The sequence below is a fragment of the Tupaia chinensis genome, unplaced genomic scaffold (assembly GCF_000334495.1).
Source record: "Tupaia chinensis unplaced genomic scaffold, TupChi_1.0 Scaffold000570_1, whole genome shotgun sequence".
NCBI lineage: Eukaryota > Metazoa > Chordata > Mammalia > Scandentia > Tupaiidae > Tupaia > Tupaia belangeri.
Genome location: NW_006160084.1, coordinates 379,856 through 397,529, shown reverse-complemented (window position 1 = coordinate 397,529; position 17,674 = coordinate 379,856). Strand labels below are relative to the sequence as shown.

At 46.7% G+C, this 17,674-nt stretch overlaps 1 long non-coding RNA gene across 1 annotated transcript in view; it reads right to left on the bottom strand.

Annotated features, from left to right (window-relative positions):
• The window catches only part of LOC102471762 (uncharacterized), a 52,055-nt gene that overhangs the window by 767 nt on the left and 33,614 nt on the right, over positions 1-17,674 (bottom strand). Inside the window, exon 2 of the long non-coding RNA XR_335921.1 lies at positions 10,220-10,312. This is a non-coding gene — a long non-coding RNA (uncharacterized LOC102471762). The remainder of the gene's footprint in view (positions 1-10,219; positions 10,313-17,674) is intronic.

Genomic DNA, 17,674 nt, shown 5'->3' with positions numbered 1-17,674 from the left:
CAGTCTCGTCTCAGGATCTGGGGCACGCACACACACATGTGACCAGCATGAGTTTAAGCCACTAGGTCCGGGACTCAAACCCTGTTCAACTACACGGAGTCCAGAGACATAGCCATTACTCCAACTGCTGGTCCCACACCCAGTATAAGTTTTAAGCCACCATGTCTAGTACTTGAACTGCAGTCAGCTACATGGAAGTCCAGAGATGTAACCATTACACCACCTGCTGATCCCAACTGAGTTCGAATTCTGATCCTGTTTCTCATTAGTTACATGGTCTTGAGTTGTCTCCTTTATTTCACTGAGCTTCAATGATCCCATCTATAAAATGGGAATAATAACATCACCTGCTCACTCTATGGTTGTAAAGATTAGGCAAAATGACGCATATAAAGTATTTAGCAGAGTGCCCGGCAGAGAAAGCGCTCAATAAATGGCGGCTGTGGCTGTTCTTTCTCTTATGGTTATTGATAATCTTACTGTTTATTCTGAAGAGAAACTGCAGAACGCTAAGAATGGTACTCGTAAACTTTAAAATAGAGTATGCCAAGTCTAATTCTCTTTCAATAGGGTTTAAACATGCTTTAGTTGTCATGTAACTTTAGAATCAATGAAGATTCATGTATGTCTGGAACATACTAGTTTTTTTTTTGGGGGGGGGGAGAGGTTTTTGCTATAGGGTGTGTGCGTTTACCAGAAAGGAAGAGAGAGAGAGAGAAACAGAAAGCGAGAAATCCCCCCCCAGGGGGGATGGCCGTGCCACAATCCCTTCTCCTCTCGGGATCTTGGGCACGCATGCACAGGCGCCCGGCGTGAGTTTAAGCCACCAGGTCCAGGACTTGAACCGCGGTCAACTACATGGGAGTTCAGCAACATATCCATTACACTAACTGCTGGTCCCACATACTAGTTTCAAATACCTTCTTTGGAGCCCTGCTGGTGAACAACTACCGGATCCAGGGGATATACACCTTTTTTCTTAAAAATACATAAAATCTGGCAAATTCTCCTACCATTTTGGAATAAATATTTCTTTTTTGTTTTTTAGTTTGCTATAGGGCACCTGCATTCACAGGAGAGAGACAGAGAGAGAAAGAACACAAGAGAAAAAATAAGATATCACCCCCCAGGGGGGATGGCCATGCCACCGTACCTTTTCTTTCATTTTCCTCTTGGGATTTTGGACACGAACACACACATACCTGGTGCGTTTTTCAAGTCTCCGAGTCTGGGACTCGAACTATGTAGTCGGCCATGAGGGAAGGCAGCACTTTAACCACCATGCCATCTGCTGGCCCTATAACTTACTATTTCTATACTTTTTTTTTTCTTCTGTTCTTGGAAGAAAGTAATGTTCCAACATCATCATGGGCCCCTATGAGTAACCAGGCCTTGACCACCATGTCTTCTGGGCCTGATGCAACATTGGCCCGGCATCCTCCCAGTCAATACGTATTTATCAAGCATCTATTCTGGGCCAGGTGCTTCTGCAAGTACAGACAGCACAGAGGTGAGGAAAACAGTCTCTCTTCTTGGACTGATTCTTCAGTGTGAGTTCCAGGTTATTCCTAAAAAGCCTTGGAACAAAGTGTAAAGATTTTTGAGAATTTTTCCCACTAGTAATTATGGAGACCTGGGATTCAAAGGCCGCTTCCTTGGTTTCTTTTACACTTGGACTAGGAGGAAAAGAAAGTCACCAGCCACACTAATTGCAGGGGTGGGACCTAAATAAAGACAAGATGCAGCTCCTCCAAGTCCCTGAGAACAGGCAGAGGTTTTGTGGCTTTCTGTGCTGCTTGGGTCCTGGCACACACATGGCTTTGGGAGGCAGTGCTGGCCAGTGGTTAAGGAGCAGGCTCAGGCTCCAGAGAGCCCAGATTCCAGCCCTGGGCCCTCCCTGGCTTCATCATTTTGAGCACATTACCCTCACTCCACCTCAATTGACTCAAATATAAAATGTTCTCAGTAGGCAGGATTTTTATGAGGATTAAAGGAGAAAACTCATTTGCAACATAGTGAGATCTCAAGAAATGTTAGCCATTAATTAATATTAGTGGCTGTCAGAGACTGTGAGGCCGAGTCTGCACGCTGGGGCAGAGAGTGGCCTGATCCACCAACAGTATCAGCCAAGGGTACTTCCTTTATTCTGTGCCTGCTACCCCCAGAGCGGCTCGGGGAGAAGTGCGGTGCACCGCGGCAGGGTCGATATAAACGGGAGCCTGTGTGTGCCGAGCCTGCCCTGTGGACTGGGCTCCTTGCTGCCTACTTGACTTGCGATGGTTGGTCTGAGTCTCTCGTCAATGGCGAGGCAGGCACGACTGTCCCCATTTTACAGTAGGGACCATGGAGGCCTAGAAGAGTAAGGAGACAGGCTGGAGGGGGAAGCGGCAGCGGCAGGGGTGGTCCTTCCTCTGGCTCTGCCCTTTCAGCCAGTGGTGGAGGTGGAATTGGGCATAGAGAGACCTCCCTCAAAGACAGGGTAGATGGGTTTGGCATACCTCAGTGTAAAGCAGATCAGGGGCCAGGCAGGGGCCCCCCAAAATGCACTGTTGGCCTCACAGGGGAAGGTCATCAAGATCACCCTGCATACACTGGGCATACGGCATGCCTGTGACCCTGGCAGGCTGAAGCCAGGGCGGAGGGTGTGGATTACGGCATAAAGACTCTGTTGAAAGTGCCTCTATTTTTCTCAGATGAAATGCATAAAGTTTTTTTAAAAGAATTATTTTAATTTTATGTATTCATTTGACTAGAGAGAGAGGGAAAGTGAGAAAGCAAGCCAGAAGGTCTGGGACTCAAACTGGCCATGTGGGGAGTCCAGCACCTCAACCGCTATGCCACCTGTCAGCTGAACTTGCTACTGAAAGTAGTTAGATTAGTTAAGTTATTTTGTGAATCAATAAAAGGGGGGGTGGGGTGGAAAGCAACTGCAGACACCAGAGACAGTGTGGGAGGAGGGTGGGAAATGGCAGAGGGTGAGAAGCAGGGGTAAAATACACATATACATATATATATGAAACAAGAAATAGAAAATTATTTGTCGATGGTAACACGTATGACTAAGCCACTATGCAGTGTATTCTGGATGGTAAATCACATTTGGTATGCTGTGGTGATCCTCGGTGAATGGATGTAAAATTAATTAGTAAAATAAATAAATAAATATTTTAAAAAGTCCAATCACGAGACTCCCAAAGTTGTTACAGAGTCACAAACAAAATTATACAAGATTATAAGAAATATTTAGAACATTATCTTAATAAAGTTCAGTATTTTGAAATTTTGAACATTGCTTATTAACTGGCAAGAACTATGGAGTATGAGTTATAATTTTTTGACATGTAAAGTAAATGTGGAAAAATTAAAAATAAATTTAAAAATGGAAAATAAAGAAAGTCAAATCACACATTTCCCAACTCTGGCGGGCGGGCAGGTTGTGGGTAAATCACTAACTCGGGAAGAACCGTTCTGGCTGCCCAGGAAGGGAACCCAGGGCGGCTGTGACACGCAGCACTGCCCAGGCCCGGGCAAAGCTGTCCAGGAGCTCTGAAGAGTGCTTACCCTTTCCCTCTTCCTCCGAGCCAATGAAGCCATTCAGTGCTCGCTTTCAGAGAGTCTCTGAGTGGTTTTTGTCGCAGCTGCTGAGGACAATACCAGTAGCAGCCATGGAGAGATTTATGGGGGAGGTCCCCAGCTCCACCTCTCAGAATTGTAAATAAATGCTACAGAGCTCCTGCAAACCCCGCGGTGTGACTATTTGAGCGCTTCGTGCAGAGGCGCTGGTCCTGGGCTCTGCTCACTTTTCCGGCTCACCCCCCCCTTCTCTCTGTCTGGCCTTTTGCTCTCTGTTAATAAGTGCTCATTCTTAATTTATAGCCCATCCAGTTTTTCCTTTCTATGTGACTTTCCAAGATGCACTTCACCATGGGACCCTGCTGCCCTGCCCCCCCTTCCTCCTGGCCACCTACTGAGTCCCTGCTCAGCTGTCCTTTCTCCCAGAAACGCCTTTTTTTTTTAAATTTTTTTTCCAATTTTGCCAAAAAGCATGTGCACTGACCAGAGAAAGAGAGACCAAAAGAGAGGAAGAGGAGAAAGCACCCTCCAATGAGGCGTGGTCACTCTGCAATCCCTTCTCTTTCTCTGGGATTTTAGGCACGCGTGCACATGGGCACAGCGTGTTTCTCAAGCTGCCGGGGCTGGGATTCGAATCATGCAGTTGGCCATGTGGAATCTGGCGCCCCTAACCATTAATTAGGCTCTGGGGCTAGTCTCAGAAACACTTCTCTTTCTAACCAAACATCCCACACCTAACGGCTTCAAGCAACAGTTTGTTACCGTCATTCATGGCTGTTCAAGGTGCTGTGGGTCGGCTGCATTCCACTTAGGGGGTCTCGCTTGGGGCCTCTCCACACAGTTGCGGTAGGATGGCAGCTGGGGCTGGAGTTATCTGAAGGCTCAGCTGGGCCAGACACCCAGCACAGCTCCTTTCCCACACCTGACTATGGTACTGCCTGGCTGAGGTGAGTGGAGCAACTGGCTATTGGGCTGGTTGTCGACATCTTCCTGTGATGCCTCCATATGGCTTCATTGGGCTTCCTCACAGCATGGTGGCCTGAGCATAGTCAGACTCTTTTCTTTAAGAGAGACTTTTGCTACAGGGTACATGCACTTGCCAGAGAGACAGAGAGAGACAGAAAGACAGAATGTAAGAAATCTCCCCCCCTCCCCAGGGGGAATAGCCATGCTACAATCTCTTCTCTTCTTGAGATTTTGGGCATGCATGCACACACGCCCAGCATGAGTTTTAATATGCTGGGTCCAGGACTCAAACAATGGTCAACTATGTGGGAGTCCAACAACATAACCATTATACCATCTGCTGGTCTCTGGACATTTTTTCTTTTAAGAAGCTTTTGCCTAAGGGTGCATGCCCTCACTGGAGAGAGACAGAGACAGTGAGATGGAAAGTGAGAAATCACCCCCAAGGAGGGATGGCCATGCTGCAATCCTGTCTCCATTCTCCTCTTAGGATTTTGGGCATGCATACTCATGTGCCTGGCATGAGTTTTAAGTCACCAGGTCCAGGACTTGAACGGTGGTTGGCCATATGGGAGTCCAGTGACGTAACTGCTACATCATCTGCTGGCGCCCCCATAGTCAGACTTTTTACATAAGCATTGCTTTCTCTATCTAGGACTATGTGTTCAAGAGCCCAAGGCAGAGGCTGCAAGGCCTTGTATAACCTAGCCTTGGAAGTCACAAGTCCATGTCCACCAAAGACTATTGGTTACACAGATCAGCCCAGATTTAATATGGGAAGGGCCTACACAAGGGTGTGACTACCAAGAAGTAGGGTTCATTGGAGGCTATTTTGGAAGACTGGATACCATGCCATCCCTGTCTTTCCTCCTTCTCTGTGCTGTGGAGGAACCAGGCGTGCCCCTACCTAAGCACTGACCCAGGGCATTACACTTGCTTCTTTTCTGTCTCTTCACTCCACTGTGAGCGCCTTTGTTCAGCTGGTTATTTTTAAGCCTTCAGTTCTTGGTCTAGAGCCTGCTTTATAAAAGTGAACCAGATCTTCCTCAAAGCTCCAATCAAATGGCTTCCCCACCTCCAATCTAAAGAGTGGCACCCCAAAACCTGGACCTGGTCCAGGCCAGTTACCCTCCAGACAACAAAGAACCAAGCACTTCTTTTTTCTTCCTTGACGACAAGTTAATTCAGCTCTTGAAAAAGATGCCAACTGACAGCCCCACAGATTGAGAAACATATGCCTTCCTCCAGAGGGGCCTCGTGCATGGAGGAGTACAGGCCAACTTTGAAAAGGGCAGCTGGGTGTGGGCATGCATGGACAACCAGCCACTGCCCTCTGCTCTCAGGGGCCAATCCCGCCCCACTAGAAAGAGCCACAGTGGGGAGGATGTTTCTTTAACAAAGACATCACCTCCAGGCACCATCTGACAATCTGCCTGGCTTCAAGCTTCAGTTCTGCCTGAGTTCATCCAGCTTTGTTAGACTTGGAGTGGACTGGGGTGGGAGGAAGAGTGAAGAGGAAACATCTTGTCTTCATGGTGAAGAAAGAGGGACTGAGTTCAGGGGAAGGATCATGGGAGAAAAGAGAAATGAGAGAAATCCTCAGTCACCAGGCAACAAGGGAAATAAGTGCTTGTTTGGTTCCTGCCCTGCAAACCACACTCGCCTTTCTCCAAATCAGGATCCAAACCTTTCTCTTTATTGCAAATAATAAATACAACAGAATTTCCAGTTAGTGCATGCTTAGTGGAGGCCAGGCTCTGTGCTAAGCACTTTATATTATCCCATTTAATTCACACCATTCTGGGACATGGTTGTCCAGCCTGTCCTCCACTCCAACCCCATCATCCTACAGAATAAACTGAGGCTCAGAAAGGCCAAATAGTTTGGCAAAGATTACAAAGCTCATACAAAGAGTCTTCTAAAAGCTCATGGAAAATGCTTATTATGAAAATACTGGGGCCCACGGGTGGCATGGTGGTTAAGATGCTGGACTCCTACATGGCTGACCATCATTTGAGTCCCAGACCTGGTAGTTTGCTTTCTCACATCCCCTCTCTCTCTCTCTCTGCTCAAATTTTTTTAAAAAATGAAATATTTTAAAAAAATACTATGCTTGGATTTCAATATCTTTTGCACGAAAACAAATTCATACTTTACTTCCATTTTCCATGCACTTTTTGAAATCTCCATGTAAGTAGCAGGGCCAAGGTTCTCAACCCAGCCTGACCATCTAGAGCCCTGATATTCGGAGTTGGTCCACGGAGCACGTGTGTGTGCATGCCCAAAATCCCAAGAGGAGAATGGAGGAGCAGGGATTGCGGCGTGGCCTTCCCCTCTGTGGGGTAATTTCTCGTTTGTTCTCTCTCTGTTTCTCTGGTGAGTGCATGCACCCAACAGCAAAAATCTCTCTAAAAACAAACAAATAAACAAAATCAGAGTTAGTCCAGTAGCATCACTATCACCTGGGAGTTTCTCAGAAACACAGTCTCTCAGGCTTCTCCGAAGACCTCGTGGACCAGAATCTACATGTGCGTAGCAGTATCAGGTGAGTCTTTGACACTCTGGAGTTTGAGAAAAGCTGTCCTAGAGCTTGACCGGTCTTAGCTTCTGTCCTTCAGGGGAAGGTGCACCTGCCTCAGCTAAGCCTACCAACGAGAGCACATGTGATTGCCTACTGCAGAATGAAGCCTGAGGACACAGCCCACCCAGATCGCTCCTGTCAGGCACAGTCCTGGGGATGTTCAACCCCTCAACACAACCGTGCCAGTGGAAATTACTCATTTTTGTCTCATTTATTTTTCTATTAATATATCATTCATATGCAAATCTTACTTGCATAACCACTATCCACAGGAAGAGATCAAATATCCCCAGCACGTCAGACAGCTCTCTCATACCCTGTCCCAGTCAGTACCCTCCACTCGTCACGACTATGACCGTAGTCATCATAGATTCAACTCCCTTGTTCTTAAACTTCAAATAAATAGACTCATGTAGAATGTTTCCCTTATGTCCGTGTGGCCAAGAGATCCAGCCACATTAGTGTATTCTCTTTCCTCCACAGATGTCACATGTGAATATGCCACAGCTTATTCCGCCATGCAGGTGGTGAAGGACATTTGCATTATCTCTGTTTTTTTGACTATTACTAATAAAGCTGCTATGAATATTTTTGTACATGTGTGTAAATGGACGCGTGCATTTCTCTTAGATTAAGCGCTCAGTTTGGAAGTGCCCCTATTCGGCAGAAATGAAGCTGTGTCAAATATTGCCTGGCAGCTTTCCAAAGTGGTGGGACCAATTTATTCTACTGCCAAAGGTGTGTAAGAGCGAGACTCCTTTTTATACCTGGTCCCAGGTAGCCAGGATTCTGTTCTGCTTACTGAGTTGTTCTCCTGTGAAAGGGTTGAAAAGAAATACTTGCTCCTAATTTTTTACATAAGAAATGGCAACTTTGGCTAGTAGAGAGGGTAAGTGTAGAGACCAGAGACGAAGGGAGAGGAGGAGGAGCTGGGAGAGGGCAGCAGGGAGGGGCAATGGGACGAGACACTTCACAGACACAAGAATGTAAAATTCCCTGCTGAAAAAACGATGTCTAGGGTAGCATCCTTAATCTTACCGTCATGCACTGCCAGTACATATGTTACAAAGATGTGCAGTGATAGAATAGAAATTTTAAAAAATAGTGTTCTAATCAAAAAATTTCCAAATAATAAAAAGAAAAGAAATGAAATGACAACTTTCAGGCCTTTAGAAACCAGCAAACTATGAGTCCACGTTTGTTTGACATCAAGTTCAGACGCGGCACCTTTCTTGGCACAGCGGAAGAGACACTTGATCCCAGAAATTGGCAGCAGCTGAAACTTGATGGCTTCTTTTTTTTTTCTTCTTTCTTTTTGGAGAGGTTTTTGCTATAGGGCGCGCGCACTCACCAGAAAGAGAGCGACAGAGAGACAGAGTGTGAGAAATCACCCCCCAGGGGGGATGGCCACACCACAATCCCTTCTCCATTCTCTTCTGGGGATCTCGGGCGCGCGCGCGCGACCCTTCTCCATTCTCTTCTCGGGATCTCGGGCGCGCGCACGTGCACACACACATGAGTTTAAGCCACCGGGTCCGGGACTCAAACCACGGTCAACTACATGGGAGTCCAGCAACATAGTCATTATCCATTATGCCAACTGCTGGTCTCAGAAACTTGATGGCATCTCTTCACATTAGAAAAGCATCCCAAAGAGGTAGTCAACCTTTACAAACATGCGGGCCAAATTTCAGGGCAGTGCGCGGGGCACTGGTGGCACAAGCACATCAACGATAGCCTGAAACAAGAGGAGCTCTGTGTGGCGAGTCCTTCTCCACCTCAGGGGCCATAATTAACATGCACACTTCCCTCCTGAGACCCTCCAGCGGCAAAGACTGGGGTCTCAGAGAAGCGGCCTGAGCCACGCAGTCCACACTAATCACTCACTGACCCAGAACCAGCCCTATGACCTTTCTACAACTCAGTGTCCGCTCCAGCAAAACAGGCCGTCTAACTTCTCATCCCTTCCCTGCCTCTTCGCCTGCACGTTCTTTCCCCCATACATTTTTGTGTTTGTTTTGTTTCAATTTTTAATTTGTTGCAGGGTGCATGCGCTCACTAAAGAGAAGCAGAGAGAGAAAGGGAAAGGGAGAAATCACCCCCTCCCGGTGGGGGGGGGAAGGCCACACCACAGTGCCTTCTCCTCCATTCTCCTCTTGGGATTTTGGGCATGCACACACCTGGTGTGTTTTTCAAGCTGCTGTGTCTGGAACTCGAACCACATAGTTGGCCATGTGGGATCCAGCGTTTTAACCTCAACACCGCAGGCTGACCCGACATCATACCTCTTTACCTCTACTATAGCAGCCGGATTTTCATTTAAAAAAAAAAAATGATACTCTCTGAATGAGCACACATAGAATTGTAGTAACTATCAGTACAAGAGCACCACCTCATCCGGTCCCTACTCAGATGTCGCCACTTTATCATGACTTGTAGCCGCACGACTGCTTCTGCCAACACAGGACCAGCCCAGGATCGCACCTCACATTCAGCCTGCTTCTGCCAACACAGGACCAGCCCAGGATTGTGCCTCACATTCAGTGGATGTGTCTGGATTGTCTCTTTGAAACTGAGACTGTTTAAACTTTCTTTCTTTTTCATAATATTGGCATTTTGAAGAATACAGACCTGGGGTTCTACAGACGACCCCTGAGCATGTTGCTCTGTGCTCTTACCACCCTCGGATTTGCAAATCCCCATAAACAAAACATTGTCTCTCTACAAAGCGTTCGTTCATGCTATTCCTTCATTTGGAACCCCCCTTCCTTTCTCTTTCACTGGGCAATTCCCAGTCAACCTTTTCTGACACATTTTCCATGGCCTAATAAGCTTGGCTAAAAGCCCCTCCTGCAGGCTCCTGGAACACCCCAAGCTTAGCTCGCCTGAGCAGCTATCAAACGTGGCTGTGCCGTCTATGGGATGTGGAAGTACTGAGCACTCTCCCACCCAGGGCTCTCACATCTGCCCAGTCCAAGCTCTTCCCGACCTGTCCAGGAGTGGAAGCTGTACACACCAGCCTCTACCTCATGCCATCACTGTATGTCCAGGGCCTGTCTTTGGCTCATGGGTCACCTGGGCTTTTTAAGTAGAGCTCACCTGGTTCTGTCAGATGTGGCTTGCCGGTGCATCAGCCAGGCCGGGGAACTCTGTGGGAGGGACACTGCTGCAGATACGGGCAGATCAGCTGGGCTACATGCAATGGAAAGAGCAGCAGCAGCAATTTTAATACAAACACACAGCTCTTACTCTGTGCTATTTCTAAATTATTTACACACTGTATATTAAGTTTTTATTGCTATGCAGCAGCTATTTCAATAGCGTGCACCAGGAATGATCTGGAAGCTCATTCACACACAGGCTTAGTGATGGATACTGACCACTGCATAAAGCCTAGGGTGGGTAACTGGCAGGCATGCCAAGATATAACATCCCCATGTGCCCTCTGCTTCCTTCCAACATGGAGGCATGGGGTCCTGGGGACAGGGAGCCAGGCAGACTCTCTATCCTTTCTATGACTTAGCTTTGGAAGTGACATGGCATGCCCTCGGCCATGCTCCTTTGGTTAGACAGTCACAAGCCCCCATTCATAGTCAAGGACAGGGAACAGAGATACCTTTTTGGTAGGAGGAGTGCCAGCCACACTCTGTAAAGAGCCTATGGGCTATGGGCACCTCTGTGTTATACAGTTGGCCACTTCTAATTAGTGGTGAGTCAGAGATTTGAACCCATATGGTCCAGAGTCCATGGTCTTAACCAATCTGCCATGCCAGCTCCAGAGAAGGTGGGCAGTTGGCTGGAAGGCCTTGCGCTAACACAGCACTGAGCCCGAGATGAACATGCCTTGTCCACCCAGCAGAGTGTGAACCCCTTTCATGGACAGCCATCCTGGGGCCCCACTCTATTCCAGTGCATTCTGGAGCCTCTCTTTTACCCACACCTCAGCCTTCTCTTTTCTTTACAAAACAAGAACCTAAATCACCAGCTATCAAAACCCAGTTCTGCTTCCTTCTTTTGACCACACTTTTTTTTTTAAAAATTTTTAAATTTTTTGGTTATAGGGTGCATGCATTCGCCAGAGAGAAAGAAAGTGATAAGTCATTCCCCCAGGAGGGACGGCTGCACACTGCAATCCCTCCCCCTCCATCCTCCTCTAGGGATTTTGGGCATGCATGCACATGCACCTGGTGTTGAGCTGCCAGATTTGGGACTCAAACCATGGTCGGCCACATGGGAGTCCAGTGCCCTAACCACTGCTCCACCTGTTGGCCTCCCTTTGGCCACTCTTGAGTGGCGGTCACCTTCCCAACTAAGATAGGCTGCTTTTTTTTTTTTTTTAAACTGTAGTAAGGACAGAGAAAAGCTTGATACTGTGGTTTCCTTCTTGAGGCAAGTTGAATAGTCATGTCCTAAATTAGTTCCCTCATTAGACACTTTGGGCTTAGTCCAATCTGTTGAGTCATGTGACCTGTCACACAGTGGTACTTTGTGTATTTTGTGAATAAGTTAATGGTCAGAGCAAACATCTTTGGAAGTTATTCTGTACCACAAACCTCCCTCTATGCTGTACAGGTATTAGGTCCTTTAATGCTCACAAAACTCCCTAAATCCGATCCTCTGTATCCCCATTTCACAGATGGAGAAATAGAAACTGAGAGATTAAGTGAATTGTCCAAGGTCACAGAGACTGTATTTAGTAAAATCAGCTGTACTATTTTTCTTGACAGGAAGCAAGGAGGGAGAGGAGGAGGGATAAAGGAAAGTACTATAATTCCTTTTGTAAAATTATTTGTCAGAGAACACATGTACTTGCCAGAGAGAGACAGAGAGGGAAAGTGAGAACCCCCTCCCCGGGAGATGGTCATGCCATAATCCCTTCTCCTCTCAGGATTTTGGGCCCACACGCACATGGACCCAGCATTTTCCAAGCTGTTCGGTCAGCTGCATGGGATCTAGCACCTTCACCACACTGGCTAGCCCAGCAAGCTAATTCTTTTTTTTTTTTTGAGAGAAAGAAAATCACCCCCCAGGGGGGATGGTCACGCCACAATCCCTTCTCCTCCATTCTCCTCTCGGGATCCTGGGCACGCATGCACACATGCCCGGCATGAGTTTAAGCCACCGGGTCCGGGACGTGAACCGCGGTCGACTACATGGGAGTCCAGCAACATAGCCATTACACTAACTGCTGGTCCCAACAGGCTAATTCTCTACTCCAGGCCAAACCATCCTCCTGTCAAAATATGAATGTTGGTATTTGGAGGATCACTAAAAATATTTCCTAACACGGTGCCTCAGATTCTTACGTTTAAGTATATTTCTCTGAACTAAGTTCACTATGTTACAGATGTCCCATGCTAAGGACAGCATAAAGACCCTAGAAAACACTCATATCTTAGCTCAGATAAGTATACTTGGTAGAATGCATCTTGGCAGGGTTTTGAAATGTTGGACTCTCAGACCGAAAAGTTTTTGTTTCTTTTTAAATTTACTTATTTCTTCCATGAGTGAGAGACACAGAGACAGAGAGAGAGAGAGAGAGAGAACCCCAAAAAGGTCTTAACACAGCAATCCACTACCACCTTCAGTCTGTCCTGGATCATGGGCACACATGCCAAGCATAGTCAGGTTGGTCTCTGGACTTGAACTGAGAATCTTCCCCCACAATTTGACAGAGCATCACGTTTTACTGCAACACCATCCTGTGGTCCCCAAACCGACAAGTTTTGAGAGGTAGAAGAGAGAATAAAGAATATATGATCAATGCTTTTATTATTATTATTCACTTATTATCATTCAACTTGACCAGAGAGAGGGAGAGAGACGGAGAGTGAGAAAGCAAGGTGCCAGGTCCGGGACCCGAACCACAGTCGGCCATGTGGGATTCCAGCACCCCAACCACCATGCCACCTGCTGGCCCCATTGATGTACTTTATAAAAAATGTCTTTTTCTTATTGCCTGGATGAGACATCACTAGAGGTCATTCTAATAACAACAACAACAAATTCTTCCCTGGGAGGATTATAAGGAAAAAACAGGGCTTTCAGAATAGGTTAAAGAGAATCCCAGAGAGGGACATTCACCTAGTCTCAGTGTGGCCTTCGGGCTCCTGCTTGCAGGCAAAGGCTGAGGAGCAGAGGCGAGTAAAGATTGATTGATAAGAAAAGCCCAGAAAGGAGATGGAACTGTAGGAGAGGATTAACTTGGAGACAAAGTGACACGGAGGAAAAACAAGGATTAGCGATTAGTGACAAGGTAGCCTTGATGAAAGTCCACCATAAACTGGGCTGCAAAAGGAGAACTGTCTGCGTGTGTGTCTCTCTTGCTCATGGAAGACATACATTTTTTAAGAGAGATTTTTACTATAGGGCGCTTGCTAGAGAGACAGAAAGCGAGAAATCACCCCCCCAGGGAAATGGCCACACCACAGTCTCCTCTCCTCTAGTCTCCTCTCGGGATTTTGGACATGCATGCACATGCTCCTGGCATGAGTTTTAAGCCACCAGGTCCAGGAATTAAACCATGGTCAACTACGTGGGAGTCCAGTGACGTAACCATTATGCCTTCTGCAAGCACACATGCCCTATAGCAAATTGTTTTTAAATTGAAAAAAGGCCAGACGTGGTGCAGTGGTGAAGTGCCATGCTCTGGCAGGCTCACCCATGGGGGATGGTTTCCGGGTCAGGTCTGCAAACCTTCCTGAGGACACGAGGGGTGTGCACGCTCATGAGGCAGAACTGGCTGAAGCCAGGGTGGATCACGGCATAAACACCCCGCTGGGTACTCTCATCATTAAGAAATACATAAACCAACTTAAAAAAAAATAAAGGATGAGGGACCAGCAGTTAACATAATGGCTATGTCGCTGGACTCCCACGTAGTCGACCACGGTTCGCGTCCCAGACCCGGTGACTTAAAATGCCATGCGCGTGTGCGTGCATGCCCACGATCCCGAGAAGAGAATGGAGGAGAAGGGATTGCGGTGTGACCATCCCCCCTGGAGGGTGATTTTTCACTTTCTGTCTCTCTGTCTCTCTCTGTCTGGCGAGCGCATGCACCCTATAGCAACAAACTCTCCAAAAAAAAAAAATTAAGAAATAAATAAAGGATGAGAACATGGAGGCCAAGGTCAACTTGTCAAATCAAGGGGGAGCGGCCAGACAGGGCCTAGGTAGATCAAGAAGGCCTGGCCCCCGCATGCTCCACAGTAGGCAGGAGGCTGGTTCTGCAAAGCTGTGTGGGAGCCCAACACTGCTGAGGGGGCTCAGCGTCTCTGCCCAGCGTTCCACGCTTGCGAGTTGGTTGGGAGTCCCTGAAGCAGTCCCTGAGAGGACTCCAGCGCAATTGGTTTATTTAGGAGGAGAAAGAGACACAAAAAACGAAGTGGAGGAAATGAGACAGTTTGTCATGAACAAGAGGTGAGTTACCGGCCAGCTACCACTAGAGGTAACTGGAGCTTAGTCCCACGGGGAGTTTTGCAGGACAGGGAACCTGCAAAAACCATATCCCTCAATGCCCAAGAGTAGGGCATTATGTTGATAAGATATGCCCTTAACAAAAAAAATGAAAAACAAAATAAAAATATAGTAGGTAATTTGATAAAAATTATTTATGAGCAATTTCTCACTGCAAACAAAACTTCTACTTATCTCTTCTTTCTCAGGTTTTTCTATAGTAAACATGGATAGATGACTTATTTAGTAAAAATGACAGACATTCCAAAAGAAAGAAAAAGTACAACTCTTAAATATTATAGAAGAATTCTAAGGCAAATCCTTTTGAAAAAATAAATAAATAAAACAAAGTCTCCCTCTAATAACGGTCCATGGTTCCCTAGTGTATCGTTAGTGCCAATATATAATTTTTTTTGTTTGTAGAGGTTTTTGCCTTAGAGCAGGTGCATTCACCAGAGAGAAAGAGACAGACACAGTGAGAGAAAATGAGAAATCAACCCCCAGGGGGATGGCCATGCTGCAATCCCTTCTCCTCTATTCTCCTCCTGGGATCCTGGGCACGCATGCACATGTGTGTGGCATGATTTTTCTTTTCTTTTTTTTTGGAGAGGTTTTTGCTATAGGGTGCATGCGCTCACCAGAAAGAGAGAGACAGAGAGCAAGAAATCACCCCCCCCCAGAGGGGGGTTGGCCACACCGCAATCCCTTCTCCTCCTTTCTCCTCTTAGGATCTTGGGCATGCACGCACATGTGCCCGGTGTGAGTTCAAGCCACTGGATCTGGGACTCGAACCACAGTCAACTACATGGAAGTCCAGCAACATAGCCATTACGCTAACTGCTGGTCCCAGTGTGGCATGATTTTTCAAGCCACGAGGCCCAGGACTCGAACCAAGTCCACCCTTTGGAAGTCCAGTGACATAATCACCACACCACCTGCTGGTTCCACCAATATATAATTTTAAGGTTGGGGGGAAGTGGATTATTTCCATGCGGACAGTTGGCTTATAGCCAGACACACCTCCACCTGTTACCGGGAAAGCCAGGTGTCAGTTTGTGCCTTTGGAGTCCACACATACACATAGCCTTGGCCAAAACTGCTCTTCTGGCCAGCCCTCTGACACCCCAAGAGGAGGCCCCATTCTTCAGTGCTCCCCAGTCTGTGTGCAGCATCTGAAGAGTCAAGCTGGGGCCACTTGCCCTACCCTTCATCAGGCCCACACTGGCAAGGTGGAGGCTGTTTGCCAAGCCCTGGCCAAGTGGACGTCTCAGAGACTGAGGGAGATGGTGGCTTATAGCGTTGGGCAGGACAACTTGGTGGCTGGCCGGCTCACTGCCAGTGGAGAGGGGAGGGGCAGATTCTCCCAAAGGAACAGAAACTACAAGTACACACCCCAGGCAAGACTGGGAAAATCCCTGCTCCTCCTCATTCAGGAGCATAGTGCTCCTTCTGTTAGATGGGGCCTGCACAGCAAGGCGGGCTTCAAACCCTTTGAGGCTCCTGGTGGGTGAAGTCAGAAGCAGCACTCTCCTCCAGGTGCACTGGCTACAAAGACCCTCAGCTCCAAGCACTGCAAAAAGGCAGCCCAAGTGCTTCCCGGCTCTTCTCCCACCAGTAAAGGGTCCCTTCCTTCATCCGGGCACCAACTCCTTGTTTGTTCTCCTACCACAACCAGCTCAGGCCTCTTTCCTCTCTTGTTCACATATATACATCATCTCCCCTCCTCTGTAAAACTTTTCATCAGAGTTTACAACTCCTCAGTGTTTAGGGTGCAGTTTGGTATGCAGGGAAGAAAAGGATCTCACTAAATCACACTAAGTACTAACGAATAAGAACACTTTAATTTCTTCAGTCAAAGGAGAAACCCTCTAATGGCAGAGATTTTACCATTTGGTAGCAGGCCAGTGGGCAGAAGTTTGTTCTGTTTAATGCCTTCCCAGATAAATATCCCAGTCCAGACCACCTACTAACTGGGAACTCAGTTCCCAATTAGAATATAAAAATGGAACTGCCAACCAGAATCTCACAGATAATCTGTAAGAATATTAGGGAAACTTGGAGATCATACAATAACAATAGTAAGCATGTAATGAGTAATGTTTATGCTACACAAATTATTGGGTTGTCAGAAAAGTCATGACGTATTTTTTTCTGTTTTTCTATGCAAAAACGCATCATAACAACCTCAATCCTCAATATATTATCTCATTTAACCCATGTAACTACCTAACAACCTTATAAAGTAGGTACTTCTATTCTCACTCCCATTTTATAGATGAAGAAGTCATGGCTTAGAGAGGTTAAGTAATTTTCCTTTTTTTTTTTTTTTAGCTTTGTAATTAGTATATCAAGGAGACATTCATACATTTCACAAAAAAAAAAAAAAAGAAAAAGGGAACCAGCAGTTAGCATAATGGCTATGTCGCTGGACTCCCACTTAGTCAACCGTGGTTCACGTCCCGGACCCAGTGGCTTAAATCTCACGCTGGGCGCGTGTGCATGCGTGCCCAAGATTCCGAGAGGAGAATGGAGGAGAAGGGATTGCAGCGTGACCATCCCCCCTGGGGGTGATTTCTCGCCTTCTGTCTCTATGTCTCTCTCTGTCTGTCTGGCGAGCGCACACGCCCTATAGAGAAAACCTCTCCAAAAAAAAAGAATTGCTTAAATTCTGTTAATCCAGATTTAAGCATGTGAACATATGACTTTATAACATACAATTAAAGCTATTCATCATAATCTGCTATCCTACCAACATCGAATTACAGTTACTTGGGAGCATACGTTAAATGGTTTAAAGTAAAGTAAACGTGTAATACCTAATAACACCTCTCTATATCACACATGCAAATTACTTCTCATGTAAAGGTTGTTTCACTTTGTAAGTTACCCAGCTCCAGAAGTCACTAGTTGGGGGCTTTTCATGGTCCAAAGAGAAGGGGGATGGGGGAGTTTGGAGTAACCAGGACTGGTTATGTGTATATGTTTAAATATGTATACTAAAAAAAAAAAAAAGAAGGCATGGCAGAAGGGAATGCAGTTCTAGAGGTGTAAGCCCTCAAGAAGCAGCACATTATGATACACCCCTTTAGAAAGGTATCA